Below are 25,364 nucleotides of genomic sequence, written 5' to 3' on the forward strand. Positions count from 1 at the left end.
TGGAATGGAATGGAATTCAATGGAATCGAATGGAATGGAATGGAGTGGAATGGAATTCAATGGAATCGAATGGAATGGAATGGAATGGAATTAAATGGAATGGAATTCAATGGAATCGAATGGAATGGAATGGAATGGTATTAAATGGAGTGGAATTCAATGGAATTCAATGGAATGGAATGGAATGGAATGGAATGGAATGGAATGGAATGGAATGGAATTCAATGGAATGGAATGGAATGGAATGGAATGGAATCGAATGGAATCGAATGGAATCGAATGGAATCGAATGGAATCGAATGGAATCGAATGGAATGGAATGGAATAGAATGGTATCAACCCCAGTAGAACGGAAGGGAACGGAACGGAACGGAACGGAACGGAGCAGAACGGAATGGAATGGAATAGAATGGTATCAACCCGATTAGAACGGAATGGAACGGAATGGAATGGAATGGAACGGAATGAAACAGAATGGAATGGAACGGAACGGAACGGAAAGGAATGGAATGGAATGAACCCGAGTAGAACGGAATGGAATGGAATGGAATGGAATGGAATGGAATGGATTCGAATGGAATGGAATGGAATACAATGAAATCAACCCGAGTAGAATGGAATGGAATGGAATGGAATGGAAAAGAATGGAATGGAATGGAATGGAATGGAATGGAATGGAATGGAACGGAACGGAACGGAATGGAACGGAATGGAACGGAATGGAACAGAATTCAAAGGAATGGAACGGAATTCAATGGAATGGAACGGAATGGAACGGAATGGAACGGAATGGAACGGAATTGAATGGAATGGAATGGAACGGAATTCAATGGAATGGAATGGAATGGAATGGAATGGAATTCAATGGAATCGAATGGAATGGAATGGAGTGGAATGGAATTCAATGGAATCGAATGGAATGGAATGGAATGGTATTAAATGGAGTGGAATTCAATGGAATTCAATGGAATGGAATGGAATGGAATGGAATGGAATGGAATGGAATGGAATTCAATGGAATGGAATGGAATGGAATCGAATGGAATCGAATGGAATCGAATGGAATCGAATGGAATGGAATGGAATAGAATGGAATCAACCCGAGTAGAACGGAACGGAATGCAACGGAACGGAACGGAACGGAACGGAACGGAATGGACCGGAATGGAATGGAATGGAACGGAATCAACCCGATTAGAACGGAATGGAATGGAATGGAATGGAATGGAACGGAATGGAACAGAATGGAATGGAACGGAACGGAACGGAAAGGAATGGAATGGAATGAACCCGAGTAGAACGGAATGGAATGGAATGGAATGGAATGGATTTGAATGGAATGGAATGGAATACAATGGAATCAACCCGAGTAGAATGGAATGGAATGGAATGGAATGGAATGGAATGGAATGGAATGGAATGGAATGGAACGGAACGGAGCGGAATGGAACGGAACGGAACGGAATGGAACGGAATTCAAAGGAATGGAGCGGAATTCAATGGAATGGAACGGAATGGAACGGAATGGAACGGAATGGAATGGAATGGAATGGAACGGAATTCAATGGAATGGAATGGAATGGAATGGAATTCAATGGAATCGAATGGAATGGAATGGAGTGGAATGGAATTCAATGGAATCGAATGGAATGGAATGGAATGGAATTAAATGGAATGGAATTCAATGGAATTCAATGGAATGGAATGGAATGGAATGGAATGCAATGGAATGGATTTCAATGGAATGGAATGGAATGGAATGGAATGGAATCGAATGGAATCGAATGGAATCGAATGGAATGGAATGGAATAGAATGGAATCAACCAGAGTAGAACGGAAGGGAACGGAACGGAACGGAACGGAACGGAACGGAACGGAATGGAATGGAATAGAATGGAATCAACCCGAGTAGAACGGAACGGAACGCAACGGAACGGAACGGAAGGGAACGGAACGGAATGGAATGGAATGGAACGGAATTCAATGGAATGGAATGGAATGAAATGGAATTCAATGGAACGGAATGGAATGGAATGGAATGGAATGGAATGGAATTCAATGGAATGGAATGGAATGGAATGGAATGGAATGGAATGGAATTCAATGGAATTGAATGGAATGGAATTCAATGGAATGGAATTCAATGGAATTCAACGGAACGGAATGGAATGGAATGGAATGGAACGGAATTCAATGGAATGGAATGGAATGGAATGGAATTCAATGGAATCGAATGGAATGGAATGGAATGGAAAGGAATAGAATGGAATCAACCCGAGTAGAACGGAACGGAACGCAACGGAACGGAACGGAAAGGAATGGAACGGAATGGAATGGAATGGAATGGAACGGAATTCAATGGAATGGAATGGAATGAAATGGAATTCAATGGAATGGAATGGAATGGAATGCAATGGAATGGAATGGAATTCAATGGAATGGAATGGAATGGAATGGAATGGAATGGAATTCAATGGAATTGAATGGAATGGAATTCAATGGAATGGAATTCAATGGAATTCAATGGAATGGAATGGAATGGAATAGAATGGAATCAACCCGAGTAGAACGGAACGGAACGGAACGGAACAGAACGAAACGGAACGGAATGTTATGATCAACCCGAGTGGAATGGAATGGAATGGAATGGAATGCAATGGAATAGAATGGAATCAACCCGAGTAGAACGGAACGGAATGCAACGGAACGGAACGGAACGGAACGGAACGGAATGGAATGGAATGTAACGGAATTCAATGGAATGGAATGGAATGAAATGGAATTCAATGGAATGGAATGGAATGGAATGGAATGGAATGGAATGGAATTCAATGGAATGGAATGGAATGGAATGGAATGGAATGGAATTCAATGGAATAGAATGGAATGGAATGGAATGGAATCGAATGGAATCGAATGGAATCGAATGGAATCGAATGGAAAGGAATGGAATAGAATGGAATCAACCCGAGTAGAACGGAATCGAATGGAATGAAATGGAATGGAATGGAATGGAATGGAATGGAATTCAATGGAATTCAATGGAATGGAATGGAATGGAATGGAGTGGAGTGGAGTGGATTGGAGTGGAGTGGAGTGGAGTGGAGTGGAGTGGAATGGAATGGAGTGGAATGGAATGGAATGGAATGGAATCGAATGTAATCGAATGGAATCGAATGGAATGGAATGGAATGGAATGGAATAGAATGGAATCAACCCGAGTAGAGCGGAACGGAACGGAACGGAACGGAACGGAATGGAATGGAATTCAATGGAATGGAATTCAATGGAATTCAATGGAATGGAATTCAATGGAATTCAATGGAATGGAATGGAATGGAATGGAATGGAATGGAATGGAATGGAATGGAATTCAATGGAATGGAATGGAATGGAACGGAATTCAATGGAATGGAATGGAATGGAATGGAATTCAATGGAATCGAATGGAATGGAATGGAGTGGAATGGAATTCAATGGAATCGAATGGAATGGAATGGAATGGAATTAAATGGAATGGAATTCAATGGAATTCAAAGGAATCGAATGGAATGGAATGGAATGCAATGGAATGGATTTCAATGGAATGGAATGGAATGGAATCGAATGGAATCGAATGGAATCGAATGGAATGGAATGGAATAGAATGGAATCAACCCGAGTAGAACGGAAGGGAACGGAACGGAACGGAACGGAACGGAACGGAACGGAATGGAATGGAATAGAATGGTATCAACCCGATTAGAACGGAATGGAATGGAATGGAATGGAATGGAACGGAATGGAACAGAATGGAATGGAAAGTAACGGAACGGAAAGGAATGGAATGGAATGAACCCGAGTAGAACGGAATGGAATGGAATGGAATGGAATGGATTCGAATGGAATGGAATGGAACGGAATGGAACGGAAGTCAAAGGAATGGAACGGAATTCAATGGAATGGAAAGGAATGGAACGGAATGGAATGGAATGGAACGGAATGGAATGGAATGGAATGGAACGGAATTCAATGGAATGGAATGGAATGGAATGGAATTCAATGGAATCGAATGGAATGGAATGGAGTGGAATGGAATTCAATGGAATCGAATGGAATGGAATGGAATGGAATTAAATGGAATGGAATTCAATGGAATTCAATGGAATGGAATGGAATGGAATGGAATGGAATGGAATTCAATGGAATGGAATGGAATGGAATCGAATGGAATCGAATGGAATCGAATGGAATGGAATGGAATGGAATGGAATAGAATGGAATCAACCCGAGTAGAACGGAACGGAATGCAACGGAACGGAACGGAACGGAACGGAACGGAAAGGAACGGAATGGAATGGAATGGAACGGAATCAACCCGATTAGAACGGAATGGAATGGAATGGAATGGAATGGAACGGAATGGAACAGAATGGAATGGAACGGAACGGAACGGAAAGGAATGGAATGGAATGAACCCGAGTAGAACGGAATGGAATGGAATGGAATGGAATGGAATGGATTCGAATGGAATGGAATGGAATACAATGGAATCAACCCGAGTAGAATGGAATGGAAAGGAATGGAATGGAATGGAATGGAATGGAATGGAACGGAACGGAACGGAATGGAACGGAACGGAACGGAATGGAACGGAATTCAAAGGAATGGAAGGGAATTCAATGGAATGGAACGGAATGGAACGGAATGGAATCGAATGGAACGGAATGGAATGGAATAGAATGGAACGGAATTCAATGGAATGGAATGGAATGGAATGGAATTCAATTTAATCGAATGGAATGGAATGGAGTGGAATGGAATTCAATGGAATCGAATGGAATGGAATGGAATGGAATTAAATGGAATGGAATTCAATGGAATTCAATGGAATGGAATGGAATGGAATGGAATGGAACGGAATTCAATGGAATGGAATGGAATGAAATGGAATTCAATGGAATGGAATGGAATGGAATGGAATACAATGGAATGGAATGGAATGGAATGGAATGGAATGGAATGGAATGGAATGGAATTCCATGGAATTGAATGGAATGGAATTCTATGGAATGGAATTCAATGGAATTCAATGGAATGGAATGGAATGGAATGGAATGGAATGGAATTCAATGGAATTCAATGGAATGGAATGGAATGGAATGGAGTGGAGTGGAGTGGATTGGAGTGGAGTGGAGTGGAGTGGAGTGGAGTGGAATGGAATGGAGTGGAATGGAATGGAATGGAATGGAATCGAATGTAATCGAATGGAATCGAATGGAATCGAATGGAATGGAATGGAATAGAATGAAATCAACCCGAGTAGAGCGGAACGGAACGGAACGGAACGGAATGGAATGGAATTCAATGGAATGGAATTCAATGGAATTCAATGGAATGGAATTCAATGGAATTCAATGGAATGGAATGGAATGGAATGGAATGGAATGGAATGGAATGGAATTCAATGGAATGGAATGGAATGGAACGGAATGGAATGGAATGGAATGGAATGGAATGGAATGGAATGGAATGGAATGGAATGGAACGGAATGGAATTCAATGGAATTCAATGGAATGGAATGGAATGGAGTGGAGTGGAGGGGATTGGAGTGGAGTGGAGTGGAGTGGAGTGGAGTGGAATGGAATGGAATGGAATGGAATGGAATGGAATGGAATGGAATAGAATGGAATTCCATGGAATGGAATGGAATGGAATGGAATGGAATGGAATTCAATGGAATGGAATGGAATGGAATCGAATGGAATCGAATGGAATCGAATGGAATGGAATGGAATGGAATGGAATAGAATGGAATCAAACCGAGTAGAACGGAACGGAATGCAACGGAACGGAACGGAACAGAACGGAACGGAACGGAATGGAATGGAACGGAATTCAATGGAATGGAATGGAATGGAATGGAATTCAATGGAATGGAATGGAATTCCATGGAATGGAATGGAACGGAATGGAATGGAACGGAATTAAATGGAATGGAATGGAATGGAATGGAATGGAATCGAATGGAATCGAATGGAATCGAATGGAATCGAATGGAATCTAATGGAATGGAATGGAATAGAATGGAATCAACCCGAGTAGAACGGAACGGAACGCAACGGAACGGAACGGAACGGAACGGAACGGAATGGAATGGAACGGAATTCAATGGAATGGAATGGAATGGAATGGAATTCTATGGAATGAAATGGAATGGAATGGAATGGAATGGAATGGAATGGAATGGAATGGAATTCAATGGAATGGAATGGAATGGAATGGAATGGAATGGAATGGAATGGAATGGAATGGAATGGAATGGAATGGAATGGAATGGAATTCTATGGAATGGAATGGAATGGAATAGAATGGAATCGAATGGAATCGAAAGGAATCGAATGGGATCTAACGGAATGGAATGGAATGGAATGGAATGGAATGGAATGGAATTCAATGGAAAGGAATTCAATGGAATTCAATGGAATGGAATGGAATGGAATGGAATGGAATGGCATGGAATTCAATGGAATTGAATGGAATGGAATGGAATCGAATGGAATGGAATGGAAACGAATGGAATCGAATGGAATCGAATGGAATCGAATGGAATGGAATGGAATAGAATGGAATCAACCCAAGTGGAACGGAACGGAATGGAACGGAACGGAACGGAACGGAATGGAATTGAGTGGAATAGAATGGAATCAAACCGAGTAGAACGGAATGGAATGGAATGGAATTGAATGTAACGGAATGGAACAGAACGGAATGGAATGGAACGGAACGGAACGGAATGGAATGGAATGAACCCGAGTAGAACGGAATGGAATGGAATGGAATGGAATGGAATGGAATGGAATCGAATGGAATGGAATGGAATAGAATGGAGTCAACCAGAGTAGAACGGAATGGAACGGAATGGAACGGAATGGAACGGAATGGTACGGAATTCAATGGAATGGAACGGAATGGAATGGATTTCAATGGAATGGAACGGAATTCAATGGAAAGGAACGGAATGGAATGGAACGGAACGGAACGGAATGGAACGGAACGGAACGGAAAGGAATTCAATGGAATGGAATGGAATGGAATGGAATGGAATGGAATTCAATGGAATGGAATGGAATGGAATAGAATGGAATCGAATGGAATCGAAAGGAATCGAATGGGATCTAACGGAATGGAATGGAATGGAATGGAATGGAATGGAATGGAATTCAATGGAAAGGAATTCAATGGAATTCAATGGAATGGAATGGAATGGAATGGAATGGAATGGCATGGAATTCAATGGAATTGAATGGAATGGAATGGAATCGAATGGAATGGAATGGAAACGAATGGAATCGAATGGAATCGAATGGAATCGAATGGAATGGAATGGAATAGAATGGAATCAACCCAAGTGGAACGGAACGGAATGGAACGGAACGGAACGGAACGGAACGGAATGGAGTGGAATAGAATGGAATCAAACCGAGTAGAACGGAATGGAATGGAATGGAATTGAATGTAACGGAATGGAACAGAACGGAATGGAATGGAACGGAACGGAACGGAATGGAATGGAATGAACCCGAGTAGAACGGAATGGAATGGAATGGAATGGAATGGAATGGAATGGAATCGAATGGAATGGAATGGAATAGAATGGAGTCAACCAGAGTAGAACGGAATGGAACGGAATGGAAAGGAATGGAACGGAATGGAACGGAATTCAATGGAATGGAACGGAATGGAATGGATTTCAATGGAATGGAACGGAATTCAATGGAAAGGAACGGAATGGAATGGAACGGAACGGAACGGAATGGAACGGAACGGAACGGAATGGAATTCAATGGAATGGAATGGAATGGAATGGAATGGAATGGAATTCAATGGAATGGAATTCAATGGAATGGAATGAAATGGAATTCAATGGAATGGAATTCAATGGAATGGAATGGAATGGAACGGAATGGAATGGAATGGAATTTAATGGAATGGAATGGAACGGAATTCAATGGAATGGTATGGAATGGAATGGAATTCAATGGAATGGAATGGAATGGAAAGGAATGTAATGGAATGGAATGGAATGGAATGGAATGGAATCGAATGGAATCGAATGGAATCGAATGGAATCGAATGGAATCGAATGGAATGGAATGGAATAGAATGGAATCAACCCCAGTAGAACGCAAGGGAACGGAACGGAACGGAACGGAACGGAACGGAATGGAAGGGAATAGAATGGAATCAACCCGATTAGAACGGAATGGAATGGAATGGAATGGAATGGAACGGAATGGAACAGAATGGAATGGAACGGAACGGAACGGAAAAGAATGGAATGGAATGAACCCGAGTAGAACGGAATGGAATGGAATGGAATGGAATGGAATGGATTCGAATGGAATGGAAAGAAATACAATGGAATCAACCCGAGAAGAATGGAATGGAATGGAATGGAATGGAATGGAATGGAATGGAATGGAACGGAACGGAACGGAATGGAACGGAACGGAACGGAATGGAACGGAATTCAAAGGAATGGAACGGAAATCAATGGAATGGAACGGAAAGGAACGGAATGGAACGGAATGGAACGGAATGGAATGGAATGGAATGGAATTCAATGGAATCGAATGGAATGGAATGGAGTGGAATGGAATTCAATGGAATCGAATTGAATGGAATGGAATGGAATTAAATGGAATGGAATTCAATGGAATTCAATGGAATGGAATGGAATGGAATGGAATGGAATGGAATGGAATGGAATGGAATTCAATGGAATGGAATGGAATGGAATCGAATGGAATCGAATGGAATCGAATGGAATGGAATGGAATGGAATGGAATGGAACGGAACGGAACGGAATGGAACGGAATGGAACGGAATGGAACAGAATTCAAAGGAATGGAACGGAATTCAATGGAATGGAACGGAATGGAACGGAATGGAACGGAATGGAACGGAATGGAATGGAATGGAATGGAACGGAATTCAATGGAATGGAATGGAATGGAATGGAATGGAATTCAATGGAATCGAATGGAATGGAATGGAGTGGAATGGAATTCAATGGAATCGAATGGAATGGAATGGAATGGTATTAAATGGAGTGGAATTCAATGGAATTCAATGGAATGGAATGGAATGGAATGGAATGGAATGGAATGGAATGGAATTCAATGGAATGGAATGGAATGGAATGGAATGGAATCGAATGGAATCGAATGGAATCGAATGGAATCGAATGGAATCGAATGGAATCGAATGGAATGGAATGGAATAGAATGGTATCAACCCCAGTAGAACGGAATGGAACGGAACGGAACGGAACGGAACGGAGCAGAACGGAATGGAATGGAATAGAATGGTATCAACCCGATTAGAACGGAATGGAACGGAATGGAATGGAATGGAACGGAATGAAACAGAATGGAATGGAACGGAACGGAACGGAAAGGAATGGAATGGAATGAACCCGAGTAGAACGGAATGGAATGGAATGGAATGGAATGGAATGGAATGGATTCGAATGGAATGGAATGGAATACAATGAAATCAACCCGAGTAGAATGGAATGGAATGGAATGGAATGGAAAAGAATGGAATGGAATGGAATGGAATGGAATGGAATGGAATGGAACGGAACGGAACGGAATGGAACGGAATGGAACGGAATGGAACAGAATTCAAAGGAATGGAACGGAATTCAATGGAATGGAACGGAATGGAACGGAATGGAACGGAATGGAACGGAATTGAATGGAATGGAATGGAACGGAATTCAATGGAATGGAATGGAATGGAATGGAATGGAATTCAATGGAATCGAATGGAATGGAATGGAGTGGAATGGAATTCAATGGAATCGAATGGAATGGAATGGAATGGTATTAAATGGAGTGGAATTCAATGGAATTCAATGGAATGGAATGGAATGGAATGGAATGGAATGGAATGGAATTCAATGGAATGGAATGGAATGGAATCGAATGGAATCGAATGGAATCGAATGGAATCGAATGGAATGGAATGGAATAGAATGGAATCAACCCGAGTAGAACGGAACGGAATGCAACGGAACGGAACGGAACGGAACGGAACGGAATGGACCGGAATGGAATGGAATGGAACGGAATCAACCCGATTAGAACGGAATGGAATGGAATGGAATGGAATGGAACGGAATGGAACAGAATGGAATGGAACGGAACGGAACGGAAAGGAATGGAATGGAATGAACCCGAGTAGAACGGAATGGAATGGAATGGAATGGAATGGATTTGAATGGAATGGAATGGAATACAATGGAATCAACCCGAGTAGAATGGAATGGAATGGAATGGAATGGAATGGAATGGAATGGAATGGAATGGAATGGAACGGAACGGAGCGGAATGGAACGGAACGGAACGGAATGGAACGGAATTCAAAGGAATGGAGCGGAATTCAATGGAATGGAACGGAATGGAACGGAATGGAACGGAATGGAATGGAATGGAATGGAACGGAATTCAATGGAATGGAATGGAATGGAATGGAATTCAATGGAATCGAATGGAATGGAATGGAGTGGAATGGAATTCAATGGAATCGAATGGAATGGAATGGAATGGAATTAAATGGAATGGAATTCAATGGAATTCAATGGAATGGAATGGAATGGAATGGAATGGAATGGAATGGATTTCAATGGAATGGAATGGAATGGAATGGAATGGAATCGAATGGAATCGAATGGAATCGAATGGAATGGAATGGAATAGAATGGAATCAACCAGAGTAGAACGGAAGGGAACGGAACGGAACGGAACGGAATGGAATAGAATGGAATCAACCCGAGTAGAACGGAACGGAACGCAACGGAACGGAACGGAAGGGAACGGAACGGAATGGAATGGAATGGAACGGAATTCAATGGAATGGAATGGAATGAAATGGAATTCAATGGAACGGAATGGAATGGAATGGAATGGAATGGAATGGAATTCAATGGAATGGAATGGAATGGAATGGAATGGAATGGAATGGAATTCAATGGAATTGAATGGAATGGAATTCAATGGAATGGAATTCAATGGAATTCAACGGAACGGAATGGAATGGAATGGAATGGAACGGAATTCAATGGAATGGAATGGAATGGAATGGAATTCAATGGAATCGAATGGAATGGAATGGAAAGGAATAGAATGGAATCAACCCGAGTAGAACGGAACGGAACGCAACGGAACGGAACGGAAAGGAATGGAACGGAATGGAATGGAATGGAATGGAACGGAATTCAATGGAATGGAATGGAATGAAATGGAATTCAATGGAATGGAATGGAATGGAATGCAATGGAATGGAATGGAATTCAATGGAATGGAATGGAATGGAATGGAATGGAATGGAATTCAATGGAATTGAATGGAATGGAATTCAATGGAATGGAATTCAATGGAATTCAATGGAATGGAATGGAATGGAATAGAATGGAATCAACCCGAGTAGAACGGAACGGAACGGAACGGAACAGAACGAAACGGAACGGAATGTTATGATCAACCCGAGTGGAATGGAATGGAATGGAATGGAATGCAATGGAATAGAATGGAATCAACCCGAGTAGAACGGAACGGAATGCAACGGAACGGAACGGAACGGAACGGAACGGAATGGAATGGAATGTAACGGAATTCAATGGAATGGAATGGAATGAAATGGAATTCAATGGAATGGAATGGAATGGAATGGAATGGAATGGAATGGAATTCAATGGAATGGAATGGAATGGAAAGGAATGGAATGGAATGGAATGGAATGGAATTCAATGGAATGGAATGGAATGGAAAGGAATGGAATGGAATGGAATTCAATGGAATAGAATGGAATGGAATGGAATGGAATCGAATGGAATCGAATGGAATCGAATGGAATCGAATGGAAAGGAATGGAATAGAATGGAATCAACCCGAGTAGAACGGAATCGAATGGAATGAAATGGAATGGAATGGAATGGAATGGAATGGAATTCAATGGAATTCAATGGAATGGAATGGAATGGAATGGAGTGGAGTGGAGTGGATTGGAGTGGAGTGGAGTGGAGTGGAGTGGAGTGGAATGGAATGGAGTGGAATGGAATGGAATGGAATGGAATCGAATGTAATCGAATGGAATCGAATGGAATGGAATGGAATGGAATGGAATAGAATGGAATCAACCCGAGTAGAGCGGAATGGAACGGAACGGAACGGAACGGAATGGAATGGAATTCAATGGAATGGAATTCAATGGAATTCAATGGAATGGAATTCAATGGAATTCAATGGAATGGAATGGAATGGAATGGAATGGAATGGAATGGAATGGAATGGAATTCAATGGAATGGAATGGAATGGAACGGAATTCAATGGAATGGAATGGAATGGAATGGAATTCAATGGAATCGAATGGAATGGAATGGAGTGGAATGGAATTCAATGGAATCGAATGGAATGGAATGGAATGGAATTAAATGGAATGGAATTCAATGGAATTCAAAGGAATCGAATGGAATGGAATGGAATGCAATGGAATGGATTTCAATGGAATGGAATGGAATGGAATCAAATGGAATCGAATGGAATCGAATGGAATGGAATGGAATAGAATGGAATCAACCCGAGTAGAACGGAAGGGAACGGAACGGAACGGAACGGAACGGAACGGAACGGAACGGAATGGAATAGAATGGTATCAACCCGATTAGAACGGAATGGAATGGAATGGAATGGAATGGAACGGAATGGAACAGAATGGAATGGAACGTAACGGAACGGAAAGGAATGGAATGGAATGAACCCGAGTAGAACGGAATGGAATGGAATGGAATGGAATGGATTCGAATGGAATGGAATGGAACGGAATGGAACGGAAGTCAAAGGAATGGAACGGAATTCAATGGAATGGAAAGGAATGGAACGGAATGGAATGGAATGGAACGGAATGGAATGGAATGGAATGGAACGGAATTCAATGGAATGGAATGGAATGGAATGGAATTCAATGGAATCGAATGGAATGGAATGGAGTGGAATGGAATTCAATGGAATCGAATGGAATGGAATGGAATGGAATTAAATGGAATGGAATTCAATGGAATTCAATGGAATGGAATGGAATGGAATGGAATTCAATGGAATTCAATGGAATGGAATGGAATGGAATCGAATGGAATCGAATGGAATCGAATGGAATGGAATGGAATGGAATGGAATAGAATGGAATCAACCCGAGTAGAACGGAACGGAATGCAACGGAACGGAACGGAACGGAACGGAACGGAAAGGAACGGAATGGAATGGAATGGAACGGAATCAACCCGATTAGAACGGAATGGAATGGAATGGAATGGAATGGAACGGAATGGAACAGAATGGAATGGAACGGAACGGAACGGAAAGGAATGGAATGGAATGAACCCGAGTAGAACGGAATGGAATGGAATGGAATGGAATGGAATGGATTCGAATGGAATGGAATGGAATACAATGGAATCAACCCGAGTAGAATGGAATGGAATGGAATGGAATGGAATGGAATGGAATGGAATGGAACGGAACGGAACGGAATGGAACGGAACGGAACGGAATGGAACGGAATTCAAAGGAATGGAAGGGAATTCAATGGAATGGAACGGAATGGAACGGAATGGAATAGAATGGAACGGAATTCAATGGAATGGAATGGAATGGAATGGAATTCAATTTAATCGAATGGAATGGAATGGAGTGGAATGGAATTCAATGGAATCGAATGGAATGGAATGGAATGGAATTAAATGGAATGGAATTCAATGGAATTCAATGGAATGGAATGGAATGGAATGGAATGGAACGGAATTCAATGGAATGGAATGGAATGAAATGGAATTCAATGGAATGGAATGGAATGGAATGGAATACAATGGAATGGAATGGAATGGAATGGAATGGAATGGAATGGAATGGAATTCCATGGAATTGAATGGAATGGAATTCTATGGAATGGAATTCAATGGAATTCAATGGAATGGAATGGAATGGAATAGAATGGAATCAACCCGAGTAGAACGGAACGGAACGGAACGGAACGGAACGAAACGGAACGGAATGTTATGATCAACCCGAGTGGAATGGAATGGAATGGAATGGAATGGAATGGAATAGAATGGAATCAACCCGAGTAGAACAGAACGGAATGCAACGGAACGGAATGGAACGGAATGGAACGGAACGGAATGGAATGGAATGTAACGGAATTCAATGGAATGGAATGGAATGAAATGGAATTCAATGGAATGGAATGGAATGGAATGGAATGGAATGGAATTCAATGGAATGGAATGGAATGGAAAGGAATGGAATGGAATGGAATGGAATGGAATTCAATGGAATGGAATGGAATGGAAAGGAATGGAATGGAATGGAATTCAATGGAATAGAATGGAATGGAATTGAATGGAATCGAATGGAATCGAATGGAATCGAATGGAATCGAATGAAAAGGAATGGAATAGAATGGAATCAACCCGAGTAGAACGGAATCGAATGGAATGAAATGGAATGGAATGGAATGGAATGGAATGGAATTCAATGGAATTCAATGGAATGGAATGGAATGGAATGGAGTGGAGTGGAGTGGATTGGAGTGGAGTGGAGTGGAGTGGAGTGGAGTGGAATGGAATGGAGTGGAATGGAATGGAATGGAATGGAATCGAATGTAATCGAATGGAATCGAATGGAATCGAATGGAATGGAATGGAATAGAATGAAATCAACCCGAGTAGAGTGGAACGGAACGGAACGGAACGGAATGGAATGGAATTCAATGGAATGGAATTCAATGGAATTCAATGGAATGGAATTCAATGGAATTCAATGGAATGGAATGGAATGGAATGGAATGGAATGGAATGGAATGGAATGGAATGGAATTCAATGGAATGGAATGGAATGGAACGGAATGGAATGGAATGGAATGGAATGGAATGGAATGGAATGGAATGGAATGGAATGGAACGGAATGGAATTCAATGGAATTCAATGGAATGGAATGGAATGGAGTGGAGTGGAGGGGATTGGAGAGGAGTGGAGTGGAGTGGAGTGGAGTGGAATGGAATGGAATGGAATGGAATGGAATGGAATGGAATGGAATGGAATAGAATGGAATTCCATGGAATGGAATGGAATGGAATGGAATGGAATGGAATTCAATGGAATGGAATGGAATGGAATCGAATGGAATCGAATGGAATCGAATGGAATGGAATGGAATGGAATGGAATAGAATGGAATCAAACCGAGTAGAACGGAACGGAATGCAACGGAACGGAACGGAACAGAACGGAACGGAACGGAATGGAATGGAACGGAATTCAATGGAATGGAATGGAATGGAATGGAATTCAATGGAATGGAATGGAATTCCATGGAATGGAATGGAACGGAATGGAATGGAACGGAATTAAATGGAATGGAATGGAATGGAATGGAATGGAATCGAATGGAATCGAATGGAATCGAATGGAATCGAATGGAATCGAATGGAATGGAATGGAATAGAATGGAATCAACCCCAGTAGAACGGAAGGGAACGGAACGGAACGGAACGGAACGGAACGGAGCGGAACGGAATGGAATGGAATAGAATGGTATCAACCCGATTAGAACGGAATGGAATGGAATGGAATGGAATGGAACGGAATGAAACAGAATGGAATGGAACGGAACGGAACGGAAAGGAATGGAATGGAATGAACCCGAGTAGAACGGAATGGAATGGAATGGAATGGAATGGAATGGAATGCAATGGATTCGAATGGAATGGAATGGAATACAATGAAATCAACCCGAGTAGAATGGAATGGAATGGAATGGAATAGAATGGAATGGAATGGAATGGAATGGAATGGAACGGAACGGAATGGAACGGAATGGAACGGAATGGAACGGAATGGAACGGAATTCAAAGGAATGGAACGGAATTCAATGGAATGGATCGGAATGGAACGGAATGGAACGGAATGGAACGGAATGGAATGGAATGGAATGGAACGGAATTCAATGGAATGGAATGGAATGGAATGGAATTCAATGGAATCGAATGGAATGGAATGGAGTGGAATGGAATTCAATGGAATGGAATGGAATGGAATGGAATGGTATTAAATGGAGTGGAATTCAATGGAATTCAATGGAATGGAATGGAATGGAATGGAATGGAATGGAATGGAATTCAATGGAATGGAATGGAATGGAATCGAATGGAATCGAATGGAATCGAATGGAATGGAATGGAATAGAATGGAATCAACCCGAGTAGAACGGAACGGAATGCAACGGAACGGAACGGAACGGAACGGAACGGAACGGAATGGAATGGAATGGAACGGAATCAACCCGATTAGAACGGAATGGAATGGAATGGAATGGAATGGAACGGAATGGAACAGAATGGAATGGAACGGAACGGAACGGAAAGGAATGGAATGGAATGAACCCGAGTAGAACGGAAGGGAATGGAACGGAATGGAATGGATTTGAATGGAATGGAATGGAATACAATGGAATCAACCCGAGTAGAATGGAATGGAATGGAATGGAATGGAATGGAATGGAATGGAATGGAATGGAATGGAATGGAACGGAAAGGAACGGAATGGAACGGAACGGAACGGAATGGAACGGAATTCAAAGGAATGGAGCGGAATTCAATGGAATGGAACGGAATGGAACGGAATGGAACGGAATGCAATGGAATGGAATGGAACGGAATTCAATGGAATGGAATGGAATGGAATGGAATTCAATGGAATCGAATGGAATGGAATGGAGTGGAATGGAATTCAATGGAATCGAATGGAATGGAATGGAATGGAATAAAATGGAATGGAATTCAATGGAATTCAATGGAATGGAATGGAATGGAATGGAGTGGAATGCAATGGAATGGATTTCAATGGAATGGAATGGAATGGAATCGAATGGAATCGAATGGAATCGAATGGAATGGAATGGAATAGAATGGAATAAACCCGAGTAGAACGGAAGGGAACGGAACGGAACGGAACGGAACGGAACGGAATGGAATGGAATAGAATGGTATCAACCCGATTAGAACGGAATGGAATGGAATGGAATGGAATGGAACGGAATGGAACAGAATGGAATGGAACGTAACGGAACGGAAAGGAATGGAATGGAATGAACCCGAGTAGAACGGAATGGAATGGAATGGAATGGAATGGATTCGAATGGAATGGAATGGAATACAATGGAATCAACCCGAGTAGAATGGAATGGAATGGAATGGAATGGAATGGAATGGAATGGAATGGAACGGAACGGAACGGAATGGAACGGAATGGAACGGAATTCAAAGGAATGGAACGGAATTCAATGGAATGGAACGGAATGGAACGGAATGGAACGGAATGGAACGGAATGGAATGGAATGGAATGGAACGGAATTCAATGGAATGGAATGGAATGGAATGGAATTCAATGGAATCGAATGGAATGGAATGGAGTGGAATGGAATTCAATGGAATCGAATGGAATGGAATGGAATGGTATTAAATGGAGTGGAATTCAATGGAATTCAATGGAATGGAATGGAATGGAATGGAATGGAATCGAATGGAATCGAATGGAATCGAATGGAATCGAATGGAATCGAATGGAATGGAATGGAATAGAATGGAATCAACCCCAGTAGAACGGAAGGGAACGGAACGGAACAGAACGGAACGGAACGGAGCGGAACGGAATGGAATGGAATAGAATGGTATCAACCCGATTAGAACGGAATGGAATGGAATGGAATGGAATGGAACGGAATGAAACAGAATGGAATGGAACGGAACGGAACGGAAAGGAATGGAATGGAATGAACCCGAGTAGAACGGAATGGAATGGAATGGAATGGAATGGAATGGAATGCAATGGATTCGAATGGAATGGAATGGAATACAATGAAATCAACCCGAGTAGAATGGAATGGAATGGAATGGAATAGAATGGAATGGAATGGAATGGAATGGAATGGAATGGAATGGAACGGAACGGAATGGAACGGAATGGAACGGAATGGAACGGAATGGAACGGAATTCAAAGGAATGGAACGGAATTCAATGGAATGGATCGGAATGGAACGGAATGGAACGGAATGGAACGGAATGGAATGGAATGGAGTGGAACGGAATTCAATGGAATGGAATGGAATGGAATGGAATTCAATGGAATCGAATGGAATGGAATGGAGTGGAATGGAATTCAATGGAATCGAATGGAATGGAATGGAATGGTATTAAATGGAGTGGAATTCAATGGAATTCAATGGAATGGAATGGAATGGAATGGAATGGAATGGAATGGAATGGAATGGATTTCAATGGAATGGAATGGAATGGAATCGAATGGAATCGAATGGAATCGAATGGAATCGAATGGAATGGAATGGAATAGAATGGAATCAACCCGAGTAGAACGGAACGGAATGCAACGGAACGGAACGGAACGGAACGGAACGGAACGGAATGGAATGGAATGGAACGGAATCAACCCGATTAGAACGGAATGGAATGGAATGGAATGGAATGGAACGGAATGGAACAGAATGGAATGGAACGGAACGGAACGGAAAGGAATGGAATGGAATGAACCCGAGTAGAACGGAAGGGAATGGAACGGAATGGAATGGATTTGAATGGAATGGAATGGAATACAATGGAATCAACCCGAGTAGAATGGAATGGAATGGAATGGAATGGAATGGAATGGAATGGAATGGAACGGAAAGGAACGGAATGGAACGGAACGGAACGGAATGGAACGGAATTCAAAGGAATGGAGCGGAATTCAATGGAATGGAACGGAATGGAACGGAATGGAACGGAATGCAATGGAATGGAATGGAATGGAATGGAATTCAATGGAATCGAATGGAATGGAATGGAGTGGAATGGAATTCAATGGAATCGAATGGAATGGAATGGAATGGAATAAAATGGAATGGAATTCAATGGAATTCAATGGAATGGAATGGAATGGAATGGAATGGAGTGGAATGCAATGGAATGGATTTCAATGGAATGGAATGGAATGGAATCGAATGGAATCGAATGGAATCGAATGGAATAGAATGGAATAGAATGGAATAAACCCGAGTAGAACGGAAGGGAACGGAACGGAACGGAACGGAACGGAACGGAACGGAATGGAATGGAATAGAATGGTATCAACCCGATTAGAACGGAATGGAATGGAATGGAATGGAATGGAACGGAATGGAACAGAATGGAATGGAACGTAACGGAACGGAAAGGAATGGAATGTAATGAACCCGAGTAGAACGGAATGGAATGGAATGGAATGGAATGGATTCGAATGGAATGGAATGGAATACAATGGAATCAACCCGAGTAGAATGGAATGGAATGGAATGGAATGGAATGGAATGGAATGGAATGGAATGGAATGGAATGGAACGGAACAGAATGGAACGGAATGGAACGGAATGGAACGGAATTCAAAGGAATGGAACGGAATTCAATGGAATGGAACGGAATGGAACGGAATGGAACGGAATGGAACGGAATGGAATGGAATGGAATGGAACGGAATTCAATGGAATGGAATGGAATGGAATGGAATTCAATGGAATCTAATGGAATGGAATGGAGTGGAATGGAATTCAATGGAATCGAATGGAATGGAATGGAATGGTATTAAATGGAGCGGAATTCAATGGAATTCAATGGAATGGAATGGAATGGAATGGAATGGAATCGAATGGAATCGAATGGAATCGAATGGAATCGAATGGAATCGAATGGAATGGAATGGAATAGAATGGAATCAACCCCAGTAGAACGGAAGGGAACGGAACGGAACAGAATGGAACGGAACGGAGCGGAACGGAATGGAATGGAATAGAATGGTAGCAACCCGATTAGAACGGAATGGAATGGAATGGAATGGAACGGAATGAAACAGAATGGAATGGAACGGAACGGAACGGAAAGGAATGGAATGGAATGAACCCGAGTAGAACGGAAAGGAATGGAATGGAATGGAATGGAATGGAATGCAATGGATTCGAATGGAATGGAATGGAATACAATGAAATCAACCCGAGTAGAATGGAATGGAATGGAATGGAATAGAATGGAATGGAATGGAATGGAATGGAATGGAATGGAACGGAACGGAACGGAACGGAATGGAACGGAATGGAACGGAATGGAACGGAATTCAAAGGAATGGAACGGAATTCAATGGAATGGATCAGAATGGAACGGAATGGAACGGAATGGAACGGAATGGAATGGAATGGAATGGAACGGAATTCAATGGAATGGAATGGAATGGAATGGAATTCAATGGAATCGAACGGAATGGAATGGAGTGGAATGGAATTCAATGGAATCGAATGGAATGGAATGGAATGGTATTAAATGGAGTGGAATTCAATGGAATTCAATGGAATGGAATGGAATGGAATGGAATGGAATGGAATGGAATGGAATTCAATGGAATGGAATGGAATGGAATCGAATGGAATCGAATGGAATCGAAAGGAATCGAATGGAATGGAATGGAATAGAATGGAATCAACCCGAGTAGAACGGAACGGAATAAAATGGAACGGAACGGAACGGAACGGAACGGAACGGAATGGAATGGAATGGAAAGGAATCAACCCGATTAGAACGGAATGGAATGGAATGGAATGGAATGGAACGGAATGGAACAGAATGGAATGGAACGGAACGGAACGGAAAGGAATGGAATGGAATGAACCCGAGTAGAACGGAAGGGAATGGAACGGAATGGAATGGATTTGAATGGAATGGAATGGAATACAATGGAATCAACCAGAGTAGAATGGAATGGAATGGAATGGAATGGAATGGAATGGAATGGAATGGAATGGAACGGAACGGAACGGAATGGAACGGAACGGAACGGAATGGAACGGAATTCAAAGGAATGGAGCGGAATTCAATTTAATGGAACGGAATGGAACGGAATGGAACGGAATGGAACGGAATGGAATGGAATGGAATGGAACGGAATTCAATGGAATGGAATGGAATGGAATGGAATTCAATGGAATCGAATGGAATGGAATGGATTCTAATGGAATTCAATGGAATCGAATGGAATGGAATGGAATGGAATTATATGGAATGGAATTAAATGGAATTCAATGGAATGGCATGGAATGGAATGGAATGCAATGGAATGGATTTCAATGGAATGGAATGGAATGGAATCGAATGGAATCGAATGGAATCGAATGGAATGGAATGGAATAAAATGGAATCAACCCGAGTAGAACGGAAGGGAACGGAACGGAACGGAACGGAACGGAACGGAACGGAACGGAACGGAATGGAATTTAATAGAATGGTATCAACCTGATTAGAGCGGAATGGAATGGAATGGAATGGAATGGAACGGAATGGAACAGAATGGAATGGAACGTAACGGAACGGAAAGGAATGGAATGGAATGAACCCGAGTAGAACGGAATGGAATGGAATGGAATGGAATGGATTCGAATGGAATGGAATGGAATACAATGGAATCAACCCGAGTAGAATGGAATGGAATGGAATAGAATGGAATGGAATGGAATGGAATGGAATGGAACGGAACGGAATGGAACGGAATGGAACGGAATGGAACGGAATTCAAAGGAATGGAACGGAATTCAATGGAATGGAACGGAATGGAACGGAATGGAACGGAATGTAACGGAATGGAATGGAATGGAATGGAACGGAATTCAATGGAATGGAATGGAATGGAATGGAATTCAATGGAATCGAATGGAATGGAATGGAGTGGAATGGAATTCAATGGAATCGAATGGAATGGAATGGAATGGAATTAAATGGAATAGAATTCAATGGAATTCAATGGAATGGAATGGAATGGAATGGAATGGAATGGAATTCAATGGAATGGAATGGAATGGAATTCAATGGAATGGAATGGAATGGAATCGAATGGAATCGAATGGAATCGAAAGGAATCGAATGGAATGGAATGGAATAGAATGGAATCAACCCGAGTAGAACGGAACGGAATGTAACGGAACGGAACGGAACGGAACGGAACGGAAAGGAACGGAATGGAATGGAATGGAACGGAATCAACCCGATTAGAACGGAATGGAATGGAATGGAATGGAATGGAACGGAATGGAACAGAATGGAATGGAACGGAACGGAACGGAAAGGAATGGAATGGAATGAACCCGAGTAGAACGGAATGGAATGGAATGGAATGGAATGGAATGGATTCGAATGGAATGGAATGGAATACAATGGAATCAACCCGAGTAGAATGGAATGGAATGGAATGGAATGGAATGGAATGGAATGGAATGGAATGGAATGGAACGGAACGGAACGGAATGGAACGTAACGGAACGGAATGGAAAGGAATTCAAAGGAATGGAAGGGAATTCAATGGAATGGAACGGAATGGAACGGAATTTAATCGAATGGAACGGAATGGAATGGAATGGAATGGAACGGAATTCAATGGAATGGAATGGAATGGAATGAAATTCAATTTAATCGAATGGAATGGAATGGAGTGGAATGGAATTCAATGGAATCGAATGGAATGGAATGGAATGGAATTAAATGGAATGGAATTCAATGGAATTCAATGGAATGGAATGGAATGGAATGGAACGGAACGGAATTCAATGGAATGGAATGGAATGAAATGGAATTCAATGGAATGGAATGGAATGGAATGGAATACAATGGAATGGAATGGAATGGAATGGAATGGAATGGAATGGAATTCAATGGAATTGAATGGAATGGAATTCTATGGAATGGAATTCAATGGAATTCAATGGAATGGAATGGAATGGAATAGAATGGAATCAACCCGAGTAGAACGGAACGGAACGGAACGGAACGGAACGAAACGGAACGGAATGTTATGATCAACCCGAGTGGAATGGAATGGAATGGAATGGAATGGAATGGAATAGAATGGAATCAACCCGAGTAGAACAGAACGGAATGCAACGGAACGGAATGGAACGGAATGGAACGGAACGGAATGGAATGGAATGTAACGGAATTCAATGGAATGGAATGGAATGAAATGGAATTCAATGGAATGGAATGGAATGGAATGGAATGGAATGGAATTCAATGGAATGGAATGGAATGGAAAGGAATGGAATGGAATGGAATGGAATGGAATTCAATGGAATGGAATGGAATGGAAAGGAATGGAATGGAATGGAATTCAATGGAATAGAATGGAATGGAATTGAATGGAATCGAATGGAATCGAATGGAATCGAATGGAATCGAATGAAAAGGAATGGAATAGAATGGAATCAACCCGAGTAGAACGGAATCGAATGGAATGAAATGGAATGGAATGGAATGGAATGGAATGGAATTCAATGGAATTCAATGGAATGGAATGGAATGGAATGGAGTGGAGTGGAGTGGATTGGAGTGGAGTGGAGTGGAGTGGAGTGGAGTGGAATGGAATGGAGTGGAATGGAATGGAATGGAATGGAATCGAATGTAATCGAATGGAATCGAATGGAATCGAATGGAATGGAATGGAATAGAATGAAATCAACCCGAGTAGAGCGGAACGGAACGGAACGGAACGGAATGGAATGGAATTCAATGGAATGGAATTCAATGGATTTCAATGGAATGGAATTCAATGGAATTCAATGGAATGGAATGGAATGGAATGGAATGGAATGGAATGGAATGGAATTCAATGGAATGGAATGGAATGGAACGGAATGGAATGGAATGGAATGGAATGGAATGGAATGGAATGGAATGGAATGGAATGGAACGGAATGGAATTCCATGGAATTCAATGGAATGGAATGGAATGGAGTGGAGTGGAGGGGATTGGAGTGGAGTGGAGTGGAGTGGAGTGGAGTGGAATGGAATGGAATGGAATGGAATGGAATGGAATGGAATAGAATGGAATTCCATGGAATGGAATGGAATGGAATGGAATGGAATGGAATTCAATGGAATGGAATGGAATGGAATCGAATGGAATCGAATGGAATCGAATGGAATGGAATGGAATGGAATGGAATAGAATGGAATCAAACCGAGTAGAACGGAACGGAATGCAACGGAACGGAACGGAACAGAACGGAACGGAACGGAATGGAATGGAACGGAATTCAATGGAATGGAATGGAATGGAATGGAATTCAATGGAATGGAATGGAATTCCATGGAATGGAATGGAACGGAATGGAATGGAACGGAATTAAATGGAATGGAATGGAATGGAATGGAATGGAATGGAATGGAATCGAATGGAATCGAATGGAATCGAATGGAATCGAATGGAATGGAATGGAATAGAATGGAATCAACCCCAGTAGAACGGAAGGGAACGGAACGGAACGGAACGGAACGGAACGGAGCGGAACGGAATGGAATGGAATAGAATGGTATCAACCCGATTAGAACGGAATGGAATGGAATGGAATGGAATGGAACGGAATGAAACAGAATGGAATGGAACGGAACGGAACGGAAAGGAATGGAATGGAATGAACCCGAGTAGAACGGAATGGAATGGAATGGAATGGAATGGAATGGAATGCAATGGATTCGAATGGAATGGAATGGAATACAATGAAATCAACCCGAGTAGAATGGAATGGAATGGAATGGAATAGAATGGAATGGAATGGAATGGAATGGAATGGAATGGAATGGAACGGAACGGAATGGAACGGAATGGAACGGAATGGAACGGAATGGAACGGAATTCAAAGGAATGGAACGGAATTCAATGGAATGGATCGGAATGGAACGGAATGGAACGGAATGGAACGGAATGGAATGGAATGGAATGGAACGGAATTCAATGGAATGGAATGGAATGGAATGGAATTCAATGGAATAGAATGGAATGGAATGGAGTGGAATGGAATTCAATGGAATGGAATGGAATGGAATGGAATGGTATTAAATGGAGTGGAATTCAATGGAATTCAATGGAATGGAATGGAATGGAATGGAATGGAATGGAATGGAATGGAATGGAATGGAATTCAATGGAATGGAATGGAATGGAATCGAATGGAATCGAATGGAATCGAATGGAATCGAATGGAATGGAATGGAATAGAATGGAATCAACCCGAGTAGAACGGAACGGAATGCAACGGAACGGAACGGAACGGAACGGAACGGAACGGAATGGAATGGAATGGAACGGAATCAACCCGATTAGAACGGAATGGAATGGAATGGAATGGAATGGAACGGAATGGAACAGAATGGAATGGAACGGAACGGAACGGAAAGGAATGGAATGGAATGAACCC

The sequence above is a fragment of the Gorilla gorilla genome, chromosome 14 (assembly GCF_029281585.2).
Source record: "Gorilla gorilla gorilla isolate KB3781 chromosome 14, NHGRI_mGorGor1-v2.1_pri, whole genome shotgun sequence".
In the NCBI taxonomy this organism is placed as follows: Eukaryota; Metazoa; Chordata; class Mammalia; order Primates; family Hominidae; genus Gorilla; species Gorilla gorilla.